Source organism: Dysidea avara, chromosome 3, assembly GCF_963678975.1.
Source record: "Dysidea avara chromosome 3, odDysAvar1.4, whole genome shotgun sequence".
Lineage (NCBI taxonomy): Eukaryota > Metazoa > Porifera > Demospongiae > Dictyoceratida > Dysideidae > Dysidea > Dysidea avara.
The window spans coordinates 15,517,884-15,539,043 of NC_089274.1; the positions used below are offsets into that span (position 1 = coordinate 15,517,884).

Sequence of the window (21,160 nt, forward strand, 5' to 3'; positions counted from 1 at the left end):
CACCGGCAGTGCTAGCAATACATTTTCACTTATTAAACCCTTCACATCTACAACAGTCACAAGTGGAGTAATGATTTTTCTCCACTGCAAGCTGCTGTCAGGGTACAACAACTGTACTCAGGACTTTGTACATGAGCAAGTTATTTCTGCAACCTTATTGTATACATGCATTGCGGCAATTGAACATATTAAACACGCTATAGTCTTACCTAGCATGCATTATCACACTATCATCAATTTATATGGGACTACAAAGACTTGGCTAACTAAATACGGGGCTATTTATAGGTCTATAGATGCTGTGAAAATAGGGCTGATGACCTTAATGGTTTAGTAGCTGCAGCATCATATATACAAATTGCCATTCAGAACATTGGCTAACAAAACAAAAGTTCAAAATCTGGCCTGTCATCTGTAAAATTTGGCTCAACACAATAAGGCATGCATGCCCAACTGCACTACCATCATGGATGGATACTGGTTTCTATTCCAAGTATTTGCATCATGAGTATAATTACATAACAACATGCACTATTTATTTGCTAGAGCAGTAGTATACCTGCTCTATCTACAATACACTCTTTCAGTGTTCCAGCGCTGTATAAATTATATTACACATGACAGTAGCATTTTGTGGCATCTTTTAGTAAGAATATGCCGGCCTTAGCAAATTGTAATCTTAACTCAAGTAGTAACGGTTTCCTTTATAAATAACATCTATAGCTTACGGTGCATGTCATTGCTACTGAAGACACTGGGCAAGGCTGTAAAACCACAATTATACAGGTGCTTGCATGTAAACTAGCAATGATCAAAAAGAGATAACACAGGTGATCATATTTTGTCATGTGTTATAACGTTTTCTACTTAGCTGTTGCATGTGTACTGATCAGGCTGTACTTACACCTATACTAAAATATTAGCCCAGAATTATTGCATGTATTTAGTCATGTCCCTTTTTGTTCACACAAAGTTGGCTATGTACTCTAAGTAATGGAGTGTTTAGTGTCTGTATGATTGTGTGATCAGTAACAAAACTGTTATAACATGTGTCCTACTTTACACATTCTGAACTCAATCTGAAACAGTGGACTAGAAAATTATATGGCTAGTCATTTCTATTCTTAATTAGCATGTATCAACTTCTTTGCTACCAAAACAGGTGATGGGCTATAATTATGTACTTGTTTTGTATGGATCCATATGCACTACTGTATGCGTTAATATACCACTTTGACACCTCAGATCAAAGGAAACCACATGCAGGGTTATATATATATATATATATATATATCACATATTGCCCTGACCACAGGGTATCAAGATACTGCCCTGTGGTTAGAGCAATATTATGGTATAGCCTGACCACAATGCTTTTGATGCTGAGGCAACTACAAATAAGTAGTTTTATTTTTTACATCAAACAATGCACCAAGATTATAGTTTGTAGCTTAACTTAGTACCCAAGTAACATCAAATTGTTATCATATAGCTATTTTTATAGTGGTGTATAGCTATAACCATTCATGCATGTGTATGTTTGATGGGTACATGCATACGAAATTCAAGTACAAGTACATATTATGATTTTCAAGAAATACAATGCAAGTACTTTTGATAGTATTATTTTAAGTACCAAGTCCACACTAAAAGAGAAATTACTACTGTTATAACCTAATGTTCAAAATCTCATGATTGTGCAATGTACATGTAGTTTCTATGCATGATAAGTGGCATATTCAAAGAGTGAACACCATTAATTTTTTGCTTTACAGTGCATGGTGTGAAAATTTGATATTGCAATAAGGTTGTCCATGAATCCAAATACACAAATCGTCCTATTTACCAAAATTGACTTGTCAAACTACAGTTGGCTGTGCTAACGACTTTCACTGGATATAGTATGAAGTGTTTTTACTCAATTTGATTTTCTTAGCCAACTAACCTGAAATCTACCATGAGTAGTAGAGGGACTCAAGTGAGTCCTTATTGCATGCACTTTGACCATTAATTCCAATGTCAGCTTCTGCATTAACATGTATATATGCAGCTTTATGCACATTATGAAAGGACTTCATCGTACAAGCACCTTAAATACATTGCTTAGGACTTAAGTATAAGTACATTACATTTGTACAAAAAGTATATGTAAGTACAAGTAGTCTAAAAGGTGTACTTAAGTACAAGTACCAATGTACTTTGCCCCAAGCCTGGTCAATGTGCGTGTGAATAGTAACTATTGACCACTGTAGGATTTGTTGAAACTAGCTACTTTGGTTGTTATTTGGTTCGTTTTGGCTGGCATTCAACACACCTGCGGATCATCCATGTATTTCTCCTGAAGAACAACATTACTTCAATTAAGTATACATAAAGGAAGGATAACCTGTAAACAGTGTTGGGGCTAACGCTTTACATAAGTAACGCATTATGTAATACTCATTACTTTTGTGGTAACGAAGTAATATATAACAAAATATGCTGTAAGGTAATATAACTCAAGTTACTTTACTTGCAGCACTACTCAAGTTACTTTACTTGCAAATGTAACGTGTTACCTAAGTAATGAAGTTACTGTAATGAGTCTAATATTACATAATATTATTACTTTAAGTAACAACGTTACTAATCTCGTTAGTAATCCACTGAGTAACGCCTAGCCACTACGAAGTAACGAAACCTACTAAATGAAGGTTATTCACCAGCTTTTTGCTTATAACCAAGATTTGCACATTGTCCAACAACGCAATCATGTCACGTGATAAAGTGGTAGTTTCACACGTGACAGCTTAAGGCTGTGGACACTAAGTAATGTAATATTATTATTATATTGATAATATGTAACTGTAACTAAATAGTTCAGTTGTAAATAATATGCTATATGTAACGAGTTACACTTAAAAAGTAACTGTCCCAACACTGCCTGTAAATTAGTTTTGCATTATACGTATGTACTACTCAGAATGGCTTCTATTCTACCATACCTATGTAAGGCAGTTGTATTAATTTTCTGCATGGGGATGAGTGACAGATGTGCTGAGACAGCATAAACTTGTCACCACCATTGTGATCAGGCAGATTAGCAATACACTAGGTGAGTGAGTCATATTTTATGTAAAGAGTGTATGTGGTTTAGACAATAAAACCATGAGTACATAGAATAATCATGCATTAGGTATCATTGGAGGGACTATGCTCCAATTATTTGACTGTAGTAGCAATGCCCACAAGTTCATGACTCTATAGCCACTCAGTAGCCAGGAATTTCTATTGGCTACTGAGGTGTTCCTTTTATGCTCAAGTCACTTAAATGTCTTAAGGGCAACAAGGACGCTGGCTTCATATAGTGTGTTGAGAAGATAGGCTGATTGTGAATTTGTAATTAAGTAATGAAGCTGAACTTCCTTATATTTCACCAATTATTAATTATTGTATAAATATCATATTATGCTGTTTGATTAAAATCAGTCTCAACAATATCTCAATACAAGTGGCAGCTAGTTTTTCGCTCTGTCTTTGAAACAAATGGTGATTCGAACGTGGGTTTTTACGATCACAATGCAAAGTACTTACCATTATACTATCATGATAGTATACCACACTACTATATTGCAATGGAGGGAATTTTACAACTGCTCTTACCCCATGGTAAGGGGGATTTATGAAAGACTTGTTGGCATGGTTAAACAATCATTAAGAAAAGTTACTGGACTGATTGATTTTTATTTTAGCTCAAATATTTGGCATAGCCATTCTTCCATACAACAGCATACAAAGAGCAAATGTACAGTTACAATAAACAAACGAGTACAGAAGCAATAAGTACAACACAAGCACATAGATACAGGAACTATTTGTACACAACACAAATACGTACACCACACAAAAGAATTACACATCATTACACAACATAAAATTATACACTGAGGAAGGAAAAGTGGAGGACAGAGCAACTTCATCCTGCAGATCATTCACCAGAGTGCGGTAGAATGTCTAAACAGTTTCTTAGTAAAGGACAATCTACAGAAGGCTGGCTGAATAAATCTTGGATCTAGTATGATGCTTATGATTAGTTCCAAATACTCAGCCAATTAAAGTTGGCACGATGTTCTGACACATGGTCAAATTTCTGCAATGAAGCAGTGATATGCACACCCCAATTATGTAAACGTTGTAAGTGATAAATGTTTGACTGAGACAAAAAAGGACTCCAAACTGGTAAAGCATAAATCAGGTGAGATAACACAAGGGAATCCACTAACATCTTGATGGCTTCAATTGGTAAAGTTTTCCTGTGGGAGTTAATCCAGAATAAATTAAAAGAAACAGCTTGCATTGGAATAATTGGTAACATTATAACTGAAATAAAAACTCGAGGCAAGTCTCACATAGCCTTTTCTTTTGTGGGAAAGGTCATTATACCAGACCTAGTTCACATAGCCAGACACTGTTTTCTGGGGTTAACGCTTATTGAATTTCAATTACTCAAGAAAAGGATATTCCATGCAGATGTTCTCACATCATAATAGAAAATAATAGAAAACTGATAAGTGCTACCCCAAGAAAATAGGGTCTGGCCATGTGAACCATGCCAGACCCAACTTTTTTCCATTTACATACACTAAAGAAAAGGTAGCGGTCTGGCCATAGCTCTAATAACTATGGTGTGGCTATGTGAGGCTAGCACAAGTATACATGCAGTAGTAGCTGGTGACTGACATCATGCAGACAGTCAGATAGTTTTGTGCACCTGCTAATGGATGGCTTTTCAGCTATATAGGTATCTAATATAAGCAAATGAGAGCAGTATTAATAAATCAACCTGCAGACGAATTTTCAATGTGGCAGCTGCTGTTTCAATCTCTTCTTAAGAATATTAATGATGAGAAATTGTCCACAATGGTTGCCGAGAGAATCTTGAATGTAAAGATGAGTGGTATTTCATTTTTGAAAAACAGTACGGTATTAAGAAAAATACCCTGGTATTTTTTATATATTACACTCTTACGATTGACACACAGGGACTGTTTTTTCTGAGGTTGAAAATGACTTCTTGTAAAATGGGAAAAGGCTAAGGGTAAATTGTACAGTTATGCTGAGGTTTATGAGTCTTACACAAGGTAGGTAGTCTGACCTCTGTTTGTTTTCTACCACTTCACCAGGTGTTTGACTATAGTCCTGTGTGTCTTATGATATAAAGGAAGTACATGTTTTGTGACAAAATGCTCATTAACACCTAAAGGTGTGTTGGTATTTTGATACTGGGCCATACCCTTTTTTGAGAGAGAATTTAAGTAAAAGAATGTAAATCAGTATTAAAGTGCACGAGATTGAGATACTCTAATAGAGCAGTCACCTAACTACTCTATAATAAAACATCAAGGTATGCAATTATTCAATTTGTATCCATTAACAGATGGATCTATATATAATCGATGAATCTAGCTATTTGTACAGTATCTTAAATGATAGCCATTTATAGGAGTATCCTAATCAAGTACACATGTAGCTACTACTGAAAAAGTTCTCACATTCAATCTCAAAGCATTCAAACTTCTTGTGGGTAGGCCCCAGACCCTCCTAGTATTGGCATGCTTCATGTGCAAGGTAATGATTTTTAAATGTTTCCCAACTGACAGCCACCCCACATGACTTGCCCCTCCACTTTGGAGTGCTGTTCTCCACTCCTACACAAAAACACTCATGAAGGCTTACAAACTTGATTTCAAGGGTAAAATTTATTCAGAGAATAATTTAGTCAATCATTATAAAAGTCAAGCAGCAGTGGTGGGGGTTTCTGAGTTTTCAAAAACTAGTCAAGTATATTCAGGCCATTAAAATTGATTTTGTGGTGATTTGCAAAGGTATCAAATGTTCAGATTGAAATACTCTAATAGAGCAGTCAACTACCCTAACAGAACAGTATGTACTACTAAATTTATAGAGCTTTTGACAATTCTAACTTGTAATTCTGCAAATTCACATACCACTATTCAACAACTATATATTTTTGTAACACATTCACTTGTCGGATTATAATGTGAATGAGGAATGATGCAACAATAATGCAGTTCCAAACATCAAAGGCCTGCATACCAAACTTTGCAATGGTAATTCTCAGATATCAAATAGTAAATATCATTAATAACAAATGTTCAACATAGGGCTGAAACGATCATGGTTTTTTTTTAACATTCGACTAAGTAGCTCCTCTCTAGTGTTAACGATTGAGTACTCACGAATACTAACTACTTGTAGTCATATCCATTTGACATGATTTGTACCAATCTTAAGACCCTTGTGGTCTGGGGGCGAGACTAACACCATGCCTGCAGCTGCGTTTAATAGTTAGCTAGTCTAGCGGCCCCAGCCCCTAGAGAAAAGCCTTTTCTTTTGTGGATAGAAACCTCCTCACAAGTTATTAATACTGGAGTACCCGCTGTAGTGTAAAAAGTCAGGTATCACACATTTTAGAAACATTACTACTCTCCTTCAACGCTACATCATTCGTATCTTATCCTCTAGCATAAACCCATAATCGATTGTTCACCATTACACGGTGCGGAGATGTACGGAAAGTATACGGATGGTTATGTTGCTGACGAGCTACACAAGCGGATGGTGTCTCCTACCGTGTTTGATCTGCTATGAGTAGTTTAACGTTAACTGAAGTGAAGCCTGCAGTACTCTGTGAGACCCGCATCCGTGCAACTAGCTATGAGTGTAGCTACTACGAGAGCTACTACTGATCGGTGGCATGAAGGTGAGCATCACTGGCTAACTGGGTGTAGCTATAGCATGTAAACATCAAGTCCCAGTATTTTATTTGTTGCCATTTTATGTTCAAGCTCTTGCACACTGTTTATCTGTGTGCAGTGAATGCTGTGTTTACCGACTGGTTGAGGCATTTAAAGTATGTGTAGGAGATGAGAAAGGAAGTAAAAAAGAATGTGTGGGAATTTGTTTATGACTGTCATGTGACTAATGAAGGGCAGTGAATGCTGTAAGGGAAATAAAGGTATAACCTGATATTCAACTGACGTTCAAATCGCAAAAAGTTTAAAGGGGGTCCGCAACTTGGAAAATATTATTATTATTAACACTTTACAGTAATGTGTCAAATCTCTAGGATTTTTGAAAAGGTTTCAAAGCAAAAAGAAAATCTGTAGTGTAAGTCACCATTTATCAACAAGCTCTTATATTTCCTCGCCATAACAACATACAGATTTCCGGTTTGGACTATTCGATAGAGCGGCCTTTGGTTTCCTTGGCTACCAAGTTGTAAGTAAATCACACCAGCACACTGAGCATATGCCAAATTAAATAAGAAATCATAATGGGTAAAATGCAGGAAGGAATTTTACACTTGTGTTAACAATCTGCAACCAAAATTTTATGGAGATTGAATGCGCTGTTCACGAGTTATTCAGGTTTGACTGAAACAATGATTGTTATAGGTGCTGCCGTTTCGCTCTTAACTTGAAGCCCCCTGGGTTGATTTACTTAAACTGTGGGATTCAGGAAGAACAAAGATCGCTCTATTGTAAGGTCCAAGCTGGACATATGTGCATTGTTGTGGTGAGAAGTTATAGGTGTCTATTAGAATAATATTGTAATTTTGTTCGATTCATGCCACTGAATATTTAATAGAGCCTCTGGAGCACTTTAATAATAGAAACCACTGAAGGGAACTATTGTAAATGTTGTATTGTTGCTGTTACAGCTCAGCAAGTCTTCAGTTAGCCTTTATCAACCTTCACTTATTGCTTAATGTATTAAGTTCGATAATGCGTACCATTTGATAATAGGCGACCTACACTAGTATCCGGAATATTAGTACGGATTTTTACAAACCAAGGAGTCCACTACTTCAAAAAGTGCTGTAAGACATTTCAAATAAGATCTCTGGCTAGATTTCAAGACTTTGTGACATGATTTCAAAGAATTTCTGAAATATTTGAATTATGCACCCAGAAATGTATAAAAATTCTATCACTGTGACAAGATAAGATTCAAATTTTGAATTCTCTACAGGTTGTACAGTTGTGGACCCCTTGCTGCAAACTGCAAAATTTCTAAATATTTGTAGCTATATTGTGAGAATGCAATGTGATGATGTGTATAGCAATGTGTATAGGAAATATGTGAAACTTTACAGTAATTTTTCAAATTTCTGCATTCACGAGCTTTCAAAGAGGCCGAGTAAAATTTTGTACCCCTCAGGAATGGATTATTGAAGTATCATACAGTGTGGTAGTACTAATATACTTGAATATACTGAATATACTTGGTAGAACTGGGCTTTCCCAGCCAAAAATATCATCCTAAAGCCAGCCTCAATTTCCCTTCATGACAGTTTGACAGCATTGGTTAGGCACAGCCAAACAGTGTTGGGGGGTAACACGTTACTTATGTAACAGCGCGTTATGTAATAATTATTACTTTTGTAGTAACAAAGTAATATAACAAAATATGCTATAAAAATGAGTAATATAACTCAAGTTACTTTACTTACAAATGTAACGTGTTACCTAAGTAAAGAAGTTACTGTAACGAGTCTAATATAAGTAATTTTATTACTACAAGTAACGGAAGTTACTAATCTTGTTAGTAATCCACTGACTAATTCCAAGCCACAACGAAGTAATAAAGCTACCTTAAATTAATGAATGAAGCTTATTCACTAGCTTCTTACAATTATAACCAAGAATAGCTGTATGCTTTACAAAAAACTAAACAAACTAGTATATTAAAAATTATAAACTTAAAAATGAAGTAGGGATCCAAGTGATAAAAAAAGTAGTGAAACAAGAGATGAACGATGGTAGCTGTTACAGCATAGCTCAGTGGGAAATCCCTACTTTGGCATTGAACACAAAATAATTGCTATACCATGCTAAAGTAGGGATTTCCCACTGAACTATGCTGTAATAGCCACCATCGTTCATCTCTTGTTTCACTACTTTTTATTGCTTGGATCCCGGGCATCACTATTCAGTGGACTGGACTACTGGACTGGAACACTGGACTGGAACACTGGACTGGAACACTGGACTGGAACACTGGACTGGAACACTGGACTGGACTACTGGACTGGCATATTTTTGGTTTTTGCACATTCTATGGTTGGATTTACGGAGTCTTGCTGTAAGAACCCTTTGGGCAGCTGCAGCCCACTTCTAAACACTGAAGACAAACAGTGGAATATGCGAAAACTGTCTCTTAATAATTTCGCTACTGTTCATTATGTCACTATACAACACTTACTCCTTACCTGGTGTGTAGTAATGCTGTAGGCAGTGCAGGGAATTGAATGTGACAGCAATAGTTAACCAGCAATCAACTAGCCAGTAGACAACATCCTTCAAGATATATCCTTAGAGCAAGCTTGAGGAGCAAGCTAGTATCACTACTCTTGCTCTCACTAGTCTCGCTGTTTCAGTGTAGGGGCTTATCAAATAAAGATTATAAGCGCCCATGCTGAAAAATCTCTAATTGGTAAGCTCCTGTACTGACTAGAGAGGTCTGGCCACGCTGGCGAGACTAGCTTGCTCCTCAAGGATATCTCGAAAGATTGTCTACTGGCTAGTTGATCGCTGGTTAACTATTGCTGTCACATTCAATTCCCTGCACTGCCTGCAGCATTACTATACACCGGGTAAGGAATAAGTGTTGTATAGCTAGTGGCATGATGAACAGTAGCGAAATTATTAAGAGACAGTTTTCGCATATTCCACTGTTTGTCTTCAGTGTTTAGAAGTGGGCTGCAGGTGCCCAAAGGGTTCTTACTAGCAAGACTCAATAAAACCAACCTCAGAATGTGTAAAAACCAAAAATATGTTAGTCCAGTAGTCCAGTCCAGTGTTCCAGTCCAGTAGTCCAGTCCACTGAATAGTAACCCCCCTTGGATCCCTACTTCATTAAATTTATAATTTTAAATATATGTCATTTGTATTGACCTTAACATTTTTATTTAATAGAGCAAAAAATTAATTAATTAAAAACTATTCTAATCATTGCAAACTCAAACAAATAACTGTTATACACTGCTGAAATGGCTCTCCTTTGTTTGATATGTATAGAACCTGCTGACTACTTTCATCAGTGTAGGACGAAATCATAAAGTCGTGCCAATGTAAAATACATAGAAAAAGCTAAACCTATAAAATTGAGAAAAACCAAATGACAGCACTAAGATTAAGTAATTTTTATTGCAATGCATCAAGAATTACTATGTAGCAGACAACTTTTGCCCTATAGTAAAACAAAATATCTCTACACTTGTCAGGAGTGCTACGTTAACGTTTTTATCGTAGTATATTCTCAAAGTGTCTCTTCATATGTCCCATGACCATGTATGCAAAAGAAAGTCATCAAACCTACTTGTTTTTTTAAAAAAAATGAATATGACCCACTTTATCTAGACAAAAAAAAGCTTCAGTTATTCAACACGACAACACTGTATCATTGATCACACATTGCAGTTTAAATGCTTCATAGTCAATCATATTCAGTGCATGAGTGATTAAGTACAGTAATAATATGAATCTACCAAACCACATGGTGTCCCCCAAATGCTGTCATTAACCCTTAAAGGCATATAAGCTATATCGAACAGTACAGTAGTACTATTTAAGTGGGGATCGCCAAAATTGAGTTTGCCCTTAAAAATGCTGCCTTTAAAAAATCATCCTAGAAACATCTTATGCAACTAAAATCACCTTTACGGAATAATATTACTCCATCTAGCATCAAATACACCGTTAAAACTGAAAAAACCATATAGGTGGCTGAATCTAGAGTTTTAAAAATTGCCAGAACTCAAATTTTGGTTTCACAGGCTGCCTTGCCTGCCTACCTGTCTGTCTGCCTGTCTTGCCTGCCTACCTGCCTGCCTGTCTGCCTTGCCTGCCTGCCTGCCTGCTTGTCTTCAGTAAGCATAACATGATAAAGGCTAAGGCTATGGCCTTGATGTTTTCACTGTTCGACATTGCTTTATCCCTAGATGTGCCTTTTGGCATACCGCAGTACGTAAAATACATGCATCATGGACTTACCTTATCCTCCTTTGCGTTCCTAACTTCCCAAGGTGTCAATTCATGGTAGCACGATGCATGGCTTCCCATTTGTAAATAGGAATCGTCCATATTTTTCATGGTGACTGGATTGATTGCAGAGGTGTTCTTTGTTTGTAATACTGTGTAATGTGCTGAAAATAGGTGACAGTGAAGCACAATGGCCACTTCAGTTTCAAATCAATATTTGATAGTTAGAGCTTGCAAATTGCTAGTATTTTCATGGTGGCTGGATTGATTGCAGAAATGCTTTTCCTGCTGTTCTTTGGCCTTTGTAGTGCTGTGTAATGAGTTGAACATAGCTGAAAGCGAAACATAATGGCCACTTCAAGTCAATAGCTGATAGCTGGGGCGCGGGTTCAGACGAGAATATTAATTGTAAATGCTCTGTTGTTTGTTCTTCAGTTTTCTTCTATTTTAAGTAAGCTGGTAATAGCAGGCTGCTGTTTATTTACATGTTATTTATTAGAGAGTGTTTGTTTAAGCTGACAGTCCTGCACTATTCTCTGCATCAGTTAAGAACTTTGTGTACAGTCTACATAAATTTTACGTACATAGTGTGTATTGTGTATGTTGGGTGTTGATCTGGATGATATCATCTGTCACTTTATTGTTTTCATAGGCTGTCTTGTGGTTTAAGACATGTTTGGTTGATTATGCTTGTGGTTGCTGTTTCTCTGTATTCATACACAATGAATATAATTTGTGGTGAGCCATGTTTTTTGTCTCATACAGTAGTCATTTTAGTGATAGTTAGTGGTCATCAATGTCATCAAATTCCATCACGTAGAAGTTACCACTGTGGGCCAGCTGTTCTTCCTGCATGATGTACTGTGAGTTTTATGCCTCAGTGTATGCATGACAGGTGATGTGTGATGGTGCAGTGGTATGGTGGCACTACATGAGCCGCACTTAATTTACACTTCCATTGGTTCTCAGTTTACATGAAGCTCACATTCACACATGTGCACACCTTATCTTGGTAACCATCCATGTGAAATTAGGAGCTATCCTGACCTGTCCTCCACTTAGCAAAACTTCCCCATACCTAGCAGGATTACCACTTTAAAAAGGTTCCTGTAATAACAGTAGTAGATAGTGTTTGCCTGGCCAGCCAGTCAGTGCTACTAAACTCCCATTCTGTTTGATGGTTACCTTGTTTTGGGAATCAGTTGCGGAAGAAAGCAGTCATTAATTTTGTGATTTCAGATGCATTTGTGAATATTTTCTTGCATATTTTTCCCTGTCATGTCCATTGTAAAAAATTCTACCCCCTGAAAAGCTTCTGAACCTTCTAGCTCTTTTTATGCTGTATGTCTGCTTGCACCAGACAGAATCTCAAATCTTCAATCATGATTCCATAACTTAGTTCAACATTCATATGGTGAGTGGGAAATATAATGAGGTTTGCCGAGTCTTGCAATGATCACGTGGGACATGAGTGTGTACCATAAAAGGCTAAGGTTTTACCTCATTAGCATGATGCCACTCAATCATGTACAGTACCATGCAGTTTGAACAATGGAGATGTAAATGTCAGTTAGTGATATATAGTAAAGGCGTTATTCAAGAGAAACGGACAATGTGCCTTAGACCATTTTATGTGTACCCAACGGGCAGTACATGTGCAGTCTGTTAATTGCATACTATGATCCATCATATTTTAGTAAAGAAATGACAAGACAACAAAATCAGTTCTCTATTTTCTTTCTCAGTAGTGTCAACAGTATAATTATGTATAAAGTGCTAGGCATGAAATATGATTCTATATACACGTTTTCTACTCCATCATTTAATACTAAGATGTATTCTATAGGATAGTGCCAGGCTATCACCTTAGACATACCGTCAGTGCTGAAACATTGAAACAAATTTCCTATAAGTGTTACAACTCTACCAATAAGTATTTGTAACCAGATTTTACAAAACGGATCCAAATCGCACATCAGGCAAAATCAAACTAACACCGCCAGTGGATAGCTACACTATCGTACTACTAGTTTTGATCCTCAGTACTACTCAAACTACTCGAGGCTGGTTTTAACAGACGTCTTTTCTGGGTGGTGTGGAGTGCTCAAATGGCAGTTTCAAGCCTTGTGAAGGACCTGGCTTGGCAAGAATCTGTGGTTTACTGGTGGACAGCCTTATAATGTTGGCCAGGCATTTTCTCTGTTGATTTTGCTACATATCAGCCACTAAGGAGCCAGCACAGCCCTGTAATCTCGTGTCTGGACTCCAATCGTGGTCTGCCTCCATTTTGAGGTCTATCTCTTGCCCTCCCCGCCACCCCTTTGTGAGCACTAGTCTCACGTGGCCAGACTGCTTTTTCTCCGTCACGGCGCTTATTGATTAGAGATTATAAGCGCCTACTCCGAAATAGGGTCTGGTCCAGAATCAATACGTAAACTTGTTTTCACACCCCAAGCAAGAGCTCGGGGTGTTTAATCAACTTTCGTCATAAAACGTATACTTCCTTTTAAATTTCAAGCCACGTATGCACTGGAAATGCCATGATCGATAGCCGGTGGAGTTGATGAGAGACACTGAGGCTGGTTTTCTATGGTTAAAAAGGTCACAGATCGATTCCTTGTGAAAACAAAAAGGCTAAATGCGAACTGAGCAAGGAATTAACCCGTGTTCTTTTTAGCCTTAGAAAACCAGCCTCAGTGTTTCTCATCGACTCTACCGGCTATCGTTCATGGCATTTCCAGTGCGTACGTGGATTGAAAATTAAAAGGAAGTATACGTTTTATGACGAAAGTTGATTAAACACCCCGAGTCCTTGCTTGGGATGTGAAAACGAGTTTACGTATTGATTCTGGACCAGACCCTATTTCGGAGTAGGCGCTTATAATCTCTAATCGATAAGCGCCGTGACGGAGAAAAAGCGGTCCGGCCACGCGAGACTATCATGATACTACTTTGCTCGTCCAACTGCTCAGATTTTCTATCTTATTTGGCGGGAAACTCTACAAGCAGCCACAAGTACTGGACGTGGCCTGAAAGGTAACAGATTGATGCATCTTTTGTGTAAATTTCATACGCGTGCTTGCTATCCTTGGAGAGTTATGCTGGCTTGATTTCTTTAAAACTGTTTATCTCGAAACTTCTAATGTGCGATTTGGATAGTTTTTCCAAAATCCAGTCACATTTGTATGAGATACATAGCAATAAGCTTAAGTGACACCTCTAGATCTGTTGCATGTGGTAAAGTCAGATGAGACAGCTTGTGTGTGTACAGTTATGAACTGTAACTGTCTGTAAGTCTTCTGTTTTGTTATTATTTTTCATGTCTCAATATCAGTTGCTGAGGTAATTTAATTGCAGGAAATCCTTTGATCACTATGGGCTTAATTGATAGTATGGGATATATGGTTTATATTAATGATTGTAATCTTGGGTCACATCTATGCTTATATATAATGAATCATTTAATTTCATTATTCACATGCATTGTTCACGTAAAAGAAAATTTTTGTGGATGTACTCAGGGCACCAAGTTGTCTTTTACGGCTCTATGCAAATTTGTCTGTTACCGCTTTAAGTGTTGCGTACTTCGTTTATAGGTTAAATACAAGGTGCCATTAGATGAAACAAGTGCATTGTTCTGAAAATGCTTTATTCAAAGTTATGGCGATATGTGCTATTTGTCTTGGCCTTCCTCGCTTCTTGATGAACTCTCGATATACAAAACTGACTGCAATATATTCTTTTCAACCATAGTAGTGTATTACATCTACACTGATTCAGATGAGGGATCAACAAACTCAGCAAAACTAGGGACAAGATTTTGAAATCATAAAGATTTCGAGTGAGATTTCAGGGTTTCCATAAGATCTTAATTATTGTTAACCTTGTCCAGGTTTTACTAGCGATCTACAACATTTCAGGCTTCTTGTGGATCCCAAAGATTTAGACTGAAGCTTTGAATTGATAAGCCTTCACGAATCATGTACACATGGATGGTAACCCTATATGGTAAAAATACAGTGTGCCATAAAAGGCTAGTGACTAATGGGTTGGTACCAAGGTACACATGTTGTCTAAGTTACTACACTATTTCACTGCTGCTTATTTTGTGCAATTTGGAGTTGTTCATTAGCATTTTTATACCTGGTTTGTATGCTTATCAATGTGATAATCATGCCAAAGCTGATCCACATGTTGTCATCTGGCACAATGGTCCATATGTTCATTCAACTTCCCTAAGGGGTCTGCACAATAGTGCTTTATATTGTGTGTAGTCTCATGATTTTGTAAATTGAGATGTTATACGTATGCAACCAGATTTGCAAATAGGTCTTCCATGCACATCTAATATACCAATTTTGACAATTCATAACTACAGTGAAACCTGTGTATTAAAGACACCTTGGGACTGACCAAAAGTGTCCTGATTATCAAGGTTTCCTGATTTTCCAGGTCAGTTTACATACTAAGGGATACTTTAGGACCATTACCAAGTATCCAGATTATGTAGGTGTCCTCATTTTCAAGTGTCCTGATTAACAGGTTCCACTGTATAGATATAGACTAAGTGATTGACCTTAAATTTGGAGAAGGATGCAATAACATTGTTTAACGGGTATGGCGGATTTCAGGTTTGTGTCTTTCTTATAAAACAAAGTTTTGGTCTTTCAACTTGATATTGGATATGTGTGGAAGACTCTTTTTCACAAATACAGTAAAAACAGGCAACATTTTTACTTTGGTACACTTTCTTGGCCCTAGTAGAATATTGCTACAAACATGCTTGTTATGCTTATTCATGCTTGCATTCAAATGAATAAACTTTCCAGCCACTTTAAGGAGTGTTCTGTTATAAAAATCACTGGCGTGACTAATGAATGCCTTTACCAGGTACTTTCTCTGCCTTTACCAGGTACTTTCTCTGCCTTTACCAGGTACTTTAATCATAATAAAACAATGTCCATTTGGTTCCACTTGGGGTACTTAGAGATAATAAGTCACTCTCTAGGGTTCCTATGGATACAAATACATGAAAATAGTAAGAAGAAAATATCCTGACCGCCTGGCAGACTCCTGTAAGCGTTCGAGCGTTAATCGGATGGCTGCAGGTTCGAGGCTGCCCAGGTCCAGTCATGGATTTTTCTTCTTTCTCCTACTTTTCAAACATACTTAGTGCAGTTAATATAAACATCTTAGGTCTTTATAAGGCCTTCTGGTATACAGGCTCTGCCTTTACCAGGTACTTTAATCATAATCATAATGAATGCCGATTAAAACTTGATGTATGGAAACCTTCTTAGCATTTGACTTAGAACAATAATCAATGGAAAAGAAGACCTTTAGACAACCACTTAATGCGTACTTCCTGGGCCAAGAAGTTGGACTAATGTCACCAGACAACCTTCACATAATCAAGTGCGTGGGTGGCTAGGGATGATACTACTGTTTAAATGTAGACCTGCAGAATGCAGCCTACCCCATGCTACTGTGTCATCAGTGGGTAACTGTGTAAGCGAATGCCAAGTATATCCATGATGCATCAAGCTCATGTGAGACTTTGAGTGCCCACATATCATGAGACATAGTACAGTATCCAGTAGGGTACCAGTCCTGCCTCAGGAAAGCTTTACCACAGTGTTTCATAGTAGTGTACAGGTGGCCTGGGTAAGCATGATCATTTATACAACAGGTAAAGGCTTTGTTTGCTTTTTTTAGGTGTGCATGTGCATGCGTGTGTGCATACCTACGTGCGTGAGTGTGTGAGCATGCGTGCATGTGTACAGGCTGTGGGTATTGGTAATTGTGTAACATCTTTCGTGTTTCTAAAATGGCATAGATTCTTGAATCCATATAAGCTACACATATTTCAAATATTTCCAGGCCAACAATTGAGTATGCTTTATGCTGATACATGTGTGTATGAGGAATATCCATGAAGCCATTGCCAGATATACAATGGGTATGTAATTGATTATTCATTGTTTCAGCAGCACCATAATTTAACTACATAGTTACAACACAACTCAATCCTGAACCAAATAAAGAACTGTGTTAGTCCCAACAATCACGCTGATGGGATAGTCCACAAATGTAACATGTGATTGTTGTAATCACAAAACTTTAATACATCGGTACCTTGAGAATTATTTATGATCCACTAAGTTGCATGACTTGAGATAAATGCCACTGAAATACATTGAGTAAAAATGCATGCGGCTACATAAATCACTTTACGCATGTTTTAATCACTTCAGTAAACAATGAAGGAAGATAAATTGAAATATCTAATATACCAATGGATTTGCCTCTTCATGGAGAGTAAGAATATCTTTGTTTTGTTTCTGTACCACATGAGTTACGTGTGTTTGTTTGTTTGTTTACATTGCGGTAAAATGTAACTTTATTGTTGCCATTTCTAAGCTTGAACAGCTTTCTTGTTTGATAGCATAGGTATGGTTAGGCCAAAAATTATGCCTTGATGGAATTCCCCAGTTCATGGTGAACAGAATGACACAAGTTCCAACTCCATAGTCCGTTACATTCAAGATGTTGATCAATTAAACAAACGCTTGTAATTTTTTTTCCATGTAGGTAGGGTCCAATCTGAAAAATCAACTTTCACAAATCGATCCCCCTACCATCGTGAAATGTTCATTGTAGTATCATCCCATTGCTAGATCCACCATGAAACTGGAGGCACAATTGTTGTCTTCTCAAAAATATCTTTTTTTAGTATCTCACAAAATGCAAAATTTATTTTAAAATTTTCAGATGAAACTTGTTACTTACCCAGATCATATCCAGAGTTGTTGTAGTTAAAAAAATGAGCACAGTAATAAGCAAATGATTTGCTGGATGCCCAGTGCAGGGTTGCTTTCTTTGAGAAAACAGACAAAAATATGAATTTTTGATTTTAAACTGCCCTACCACCTATGGCAAGTGAAACCAACTCTTTCTCATAGTGTTCCAATATGGGTAACTGGATTTTGGAAAAATGTTCCAAATCACACATTAGAAGTTTTGAGATAAACGGTTTTAAATAATTCAAGTCAGTATAACTCGCCAAAGATAGCAAGCATGCATATGAAATTTACACAAGAGTTGCATCAATCTATTACCTTCACTTCCAGTACTTGTAACTACTTGTAGAGTTTCCTGTCAAATAGAAAATCTGAACAGTCAGATGAGCGAAGTAGTATTATGATCGAGTGCTCACAAAGGGGGGAGGGGATGGTGGTGGAGGGGTGGGCAAGAGATAGAGTTCAAAATGGAGGCAGACCATGTTTGGAGTCCTGGAGTTCAGGTACAAGATTACAGGGCTATGCTGGCTTATTAGTGGCTGATATGTAGCGAAAAATGTCTGGCCAACATTATCAGGCCATCCACCAGTAAAGCACTGATTCTTGCCAGGCCAAACCCTTCACAAGGCCAGAAATTTCCCATTCAAGCTCTCCACACTACCCAGAATAGACGTCTGTTTAAACCACCCTCGAGTAGTTTGAGTAGCGCTGAGAATCAAAACTAGTAGTACGATAGTGTAGATATTGGTGGTGTTAGATTAATTTTGTCTGATGTGCGATTTGGATTGGTTTTATAAATCTGGTCACATGGTTGGATGCATAGTCTGTCTATATATACTGTTGATCTGGAAAAGATCTGATGCTTCTCACCATCTGGGTGACGAGTGTCAAAGTTTTCTGCAGCATTGAAGAATTATATCCCACTTTCTAGTCATTTCCAGTGCTTTTATAGCCACAACAGTGGTCAATTATTGACTAGAACTATGGTAAAAGATGCCCCTGGACGTTTGGTACTAGCAGTTGTCAATTATTATTTCATACACGGCTTCCATATGTCACTGCACCAGCCAAATTTGACTTCATCTCTCATGCTCAACAGCAGCTTCAAATCTTTACTAGATCACCCTACATCACTATCTTGTCGCAAAATATCCCAAAACAAACTGGAAAATTACTTCTGATGTCACACTGGTCACATATTTTGTTAAGAATGATGATAAAATAATGATGGTCCAAAATGTTTGGTAGTACATAGTAGCAGTTGGTGTTTCTGTGATTTCATATGATGCAGTATATACCAGCAGTTCACCAGGAGCTCCACCCAGCTTGAATTAAAAATGAAAGATTTTATGCACAGTGGAACCTCTTTATCATGGACATTTTGGGACCAAGAGTTTTTGGCCACTTTTTGCTGTAATATAGAGGGTTTCCTCTTTTAGAAGTACAACATGTATTACTGGAAAGGACCTTGGCACCATTGAGAGAATCCCGTGGAATGACACACACAAAGGTTTGACGCTCTTCACCCAGATGGTGAGAAGTCTGAGATCCTTTCCAGACTAATATGACTATTCATCCAACCTTATCACTTCATTATGAGGAAGAGTTGGCTTTTCTTGTCTTGGCTGGTAGGGCAGCTTGAATTCGAAAAATTGTGTTGTTTTTTTCAGATTTTAAAACAAAAGCAACCCTGTGCCAGGAACCCAGTGAATCATTTGCTTATTACTGTGCATACTTTTTAAGTACAATAACTGTGTAGATAATATCTAGCTAAGTTTTGTCTGGTCCTTTGTATGGAGCACAAATAAATTTTGCATCTTGCAAGATAATAAACTTGATATTACTGTAAAGACAGCAGTCATGTCTCCGATTTCATATTAGACCTAGTAATGGGATACTACAGTGAACATCCCACAATGGTGATGGGATTGATTTGTAAAAGTTAATTTTTTGGATTCCGGACCCTAGTATAGGCACTGTACAAATCTATTGTTTTCCTTTTCTTGTTGTCTATCACTATGACTCTGAAAACTCTTACCAGATAAGGCTGAAACTTTAACAGCACATTATTTTTTCCCTCTACACAACAAAAAGTCATGAAATGAAGTTTGAGGGAAATGCAAACAATTAAGTCTCTAAGCAGGTCACATTTGTAAGCACTGTATAGCATAGCCACAACTTTGTTTTAGCCAGTTGTACATTTGACACTTGCATATTGGTGGATAGCGGAACAACTGTTTGTTTTTTTCACTGTATCATTCCAAGCTGAACATCATGTCACACACAGCATTGTTTTTGTTACTAAATCACAAGTGTGTATTCTAAGTAGATATATGTATATATATTTACATGCACACATACTCTCACACTGCACATGTGCGCATGTGCATGCTACAATCACACATGCCTATACACTGCATATGTGCACGAGAGTGCTATACTCACACACACACACACACACAAATTACAGACTATTACTTCCTGTATTACAACAAGTCTTCACCTCAGTTGATGTTACAGTATTTTTGTGTAATGGTCTATTTCTTTCATGACAAGTTTGTCATTAAGTGGAAATCTATTTTTCTCCAAAACGTTGTAAAGTAACTGTGTCCTAGATTACTTTGGTCTTAGTAAACACACAATGCTTGACCATATTTTACATATACTTCAGAAGTATAACTGGTATTCTTTATCTACAAATAATGAGATATAGAGCATATATATAATCACTATGGCTGTATGAAATTTACTAGATTCCTATCTGATACAGTATGCTTTCCAACAATGTAATTCTGATATTTGCAACTTTTATTAAGTGTTTTGACACCAACGGTGGAATGAAAAAAATCTTCAGTAATGCATGATTACAACCCATGCGCACAAACAATGCTAGAAATCCTACAAATGCATGTAGAAAGTCATTTTATCAGATGTATGAGGATTATAATCTGTAGTACATAGTACAGTATCTATACTATACATGCAATATCAGTAAAAACCTGAAAATTGACCAATACTGATATAGTTTCTGTATCAGTATTCTTATCGTGTCTAGTACAATAACTCTTACCACTAGAGTGTAAGTAGATTTATGCAACCTTGATAATGTGGTCTTGAAATATTTTGTTCCATTGATTATGTACGTGCCGTATAGAGCAAAATGTTGGCAGTGGAAAACATTGACAAATTTGGTGATTTTTTTCTTCCGTTCCATTCGCCAAAGTTTTACCCTCCAAAGATTTACCGCATGGGACAAAGAATGGCATTACAATGACAGAAATTCCATGTGTGGTTATTGTACCATATTTCTATCTC

The 21,160-nt window shown here is 37.2% G+C and overlaps 1 long non-coding RNA gene across 1 annotated transcript in view; it reads left to right on the top strand.

Moving 5' to 3' along the window:
* The first annotated feature begins 6,573 nt into the window (after nt 1-6,573).
* LOC136249583 (uncharacterized) overlaps nt 6,574-21,160 on the top strand; it is a 32,109-nt gene continuing 17,522 nt past the window's right edge. Inside the window, exon 1 of the long non-coding RNA XR_010698282.1 lies at nt 6,574-6,763. This is a non-coding gene — a long non-coding RNA (uncharacterized lncRNA). The remainder of the gene's footprint in view (nt 6,764-21,160) is intronic.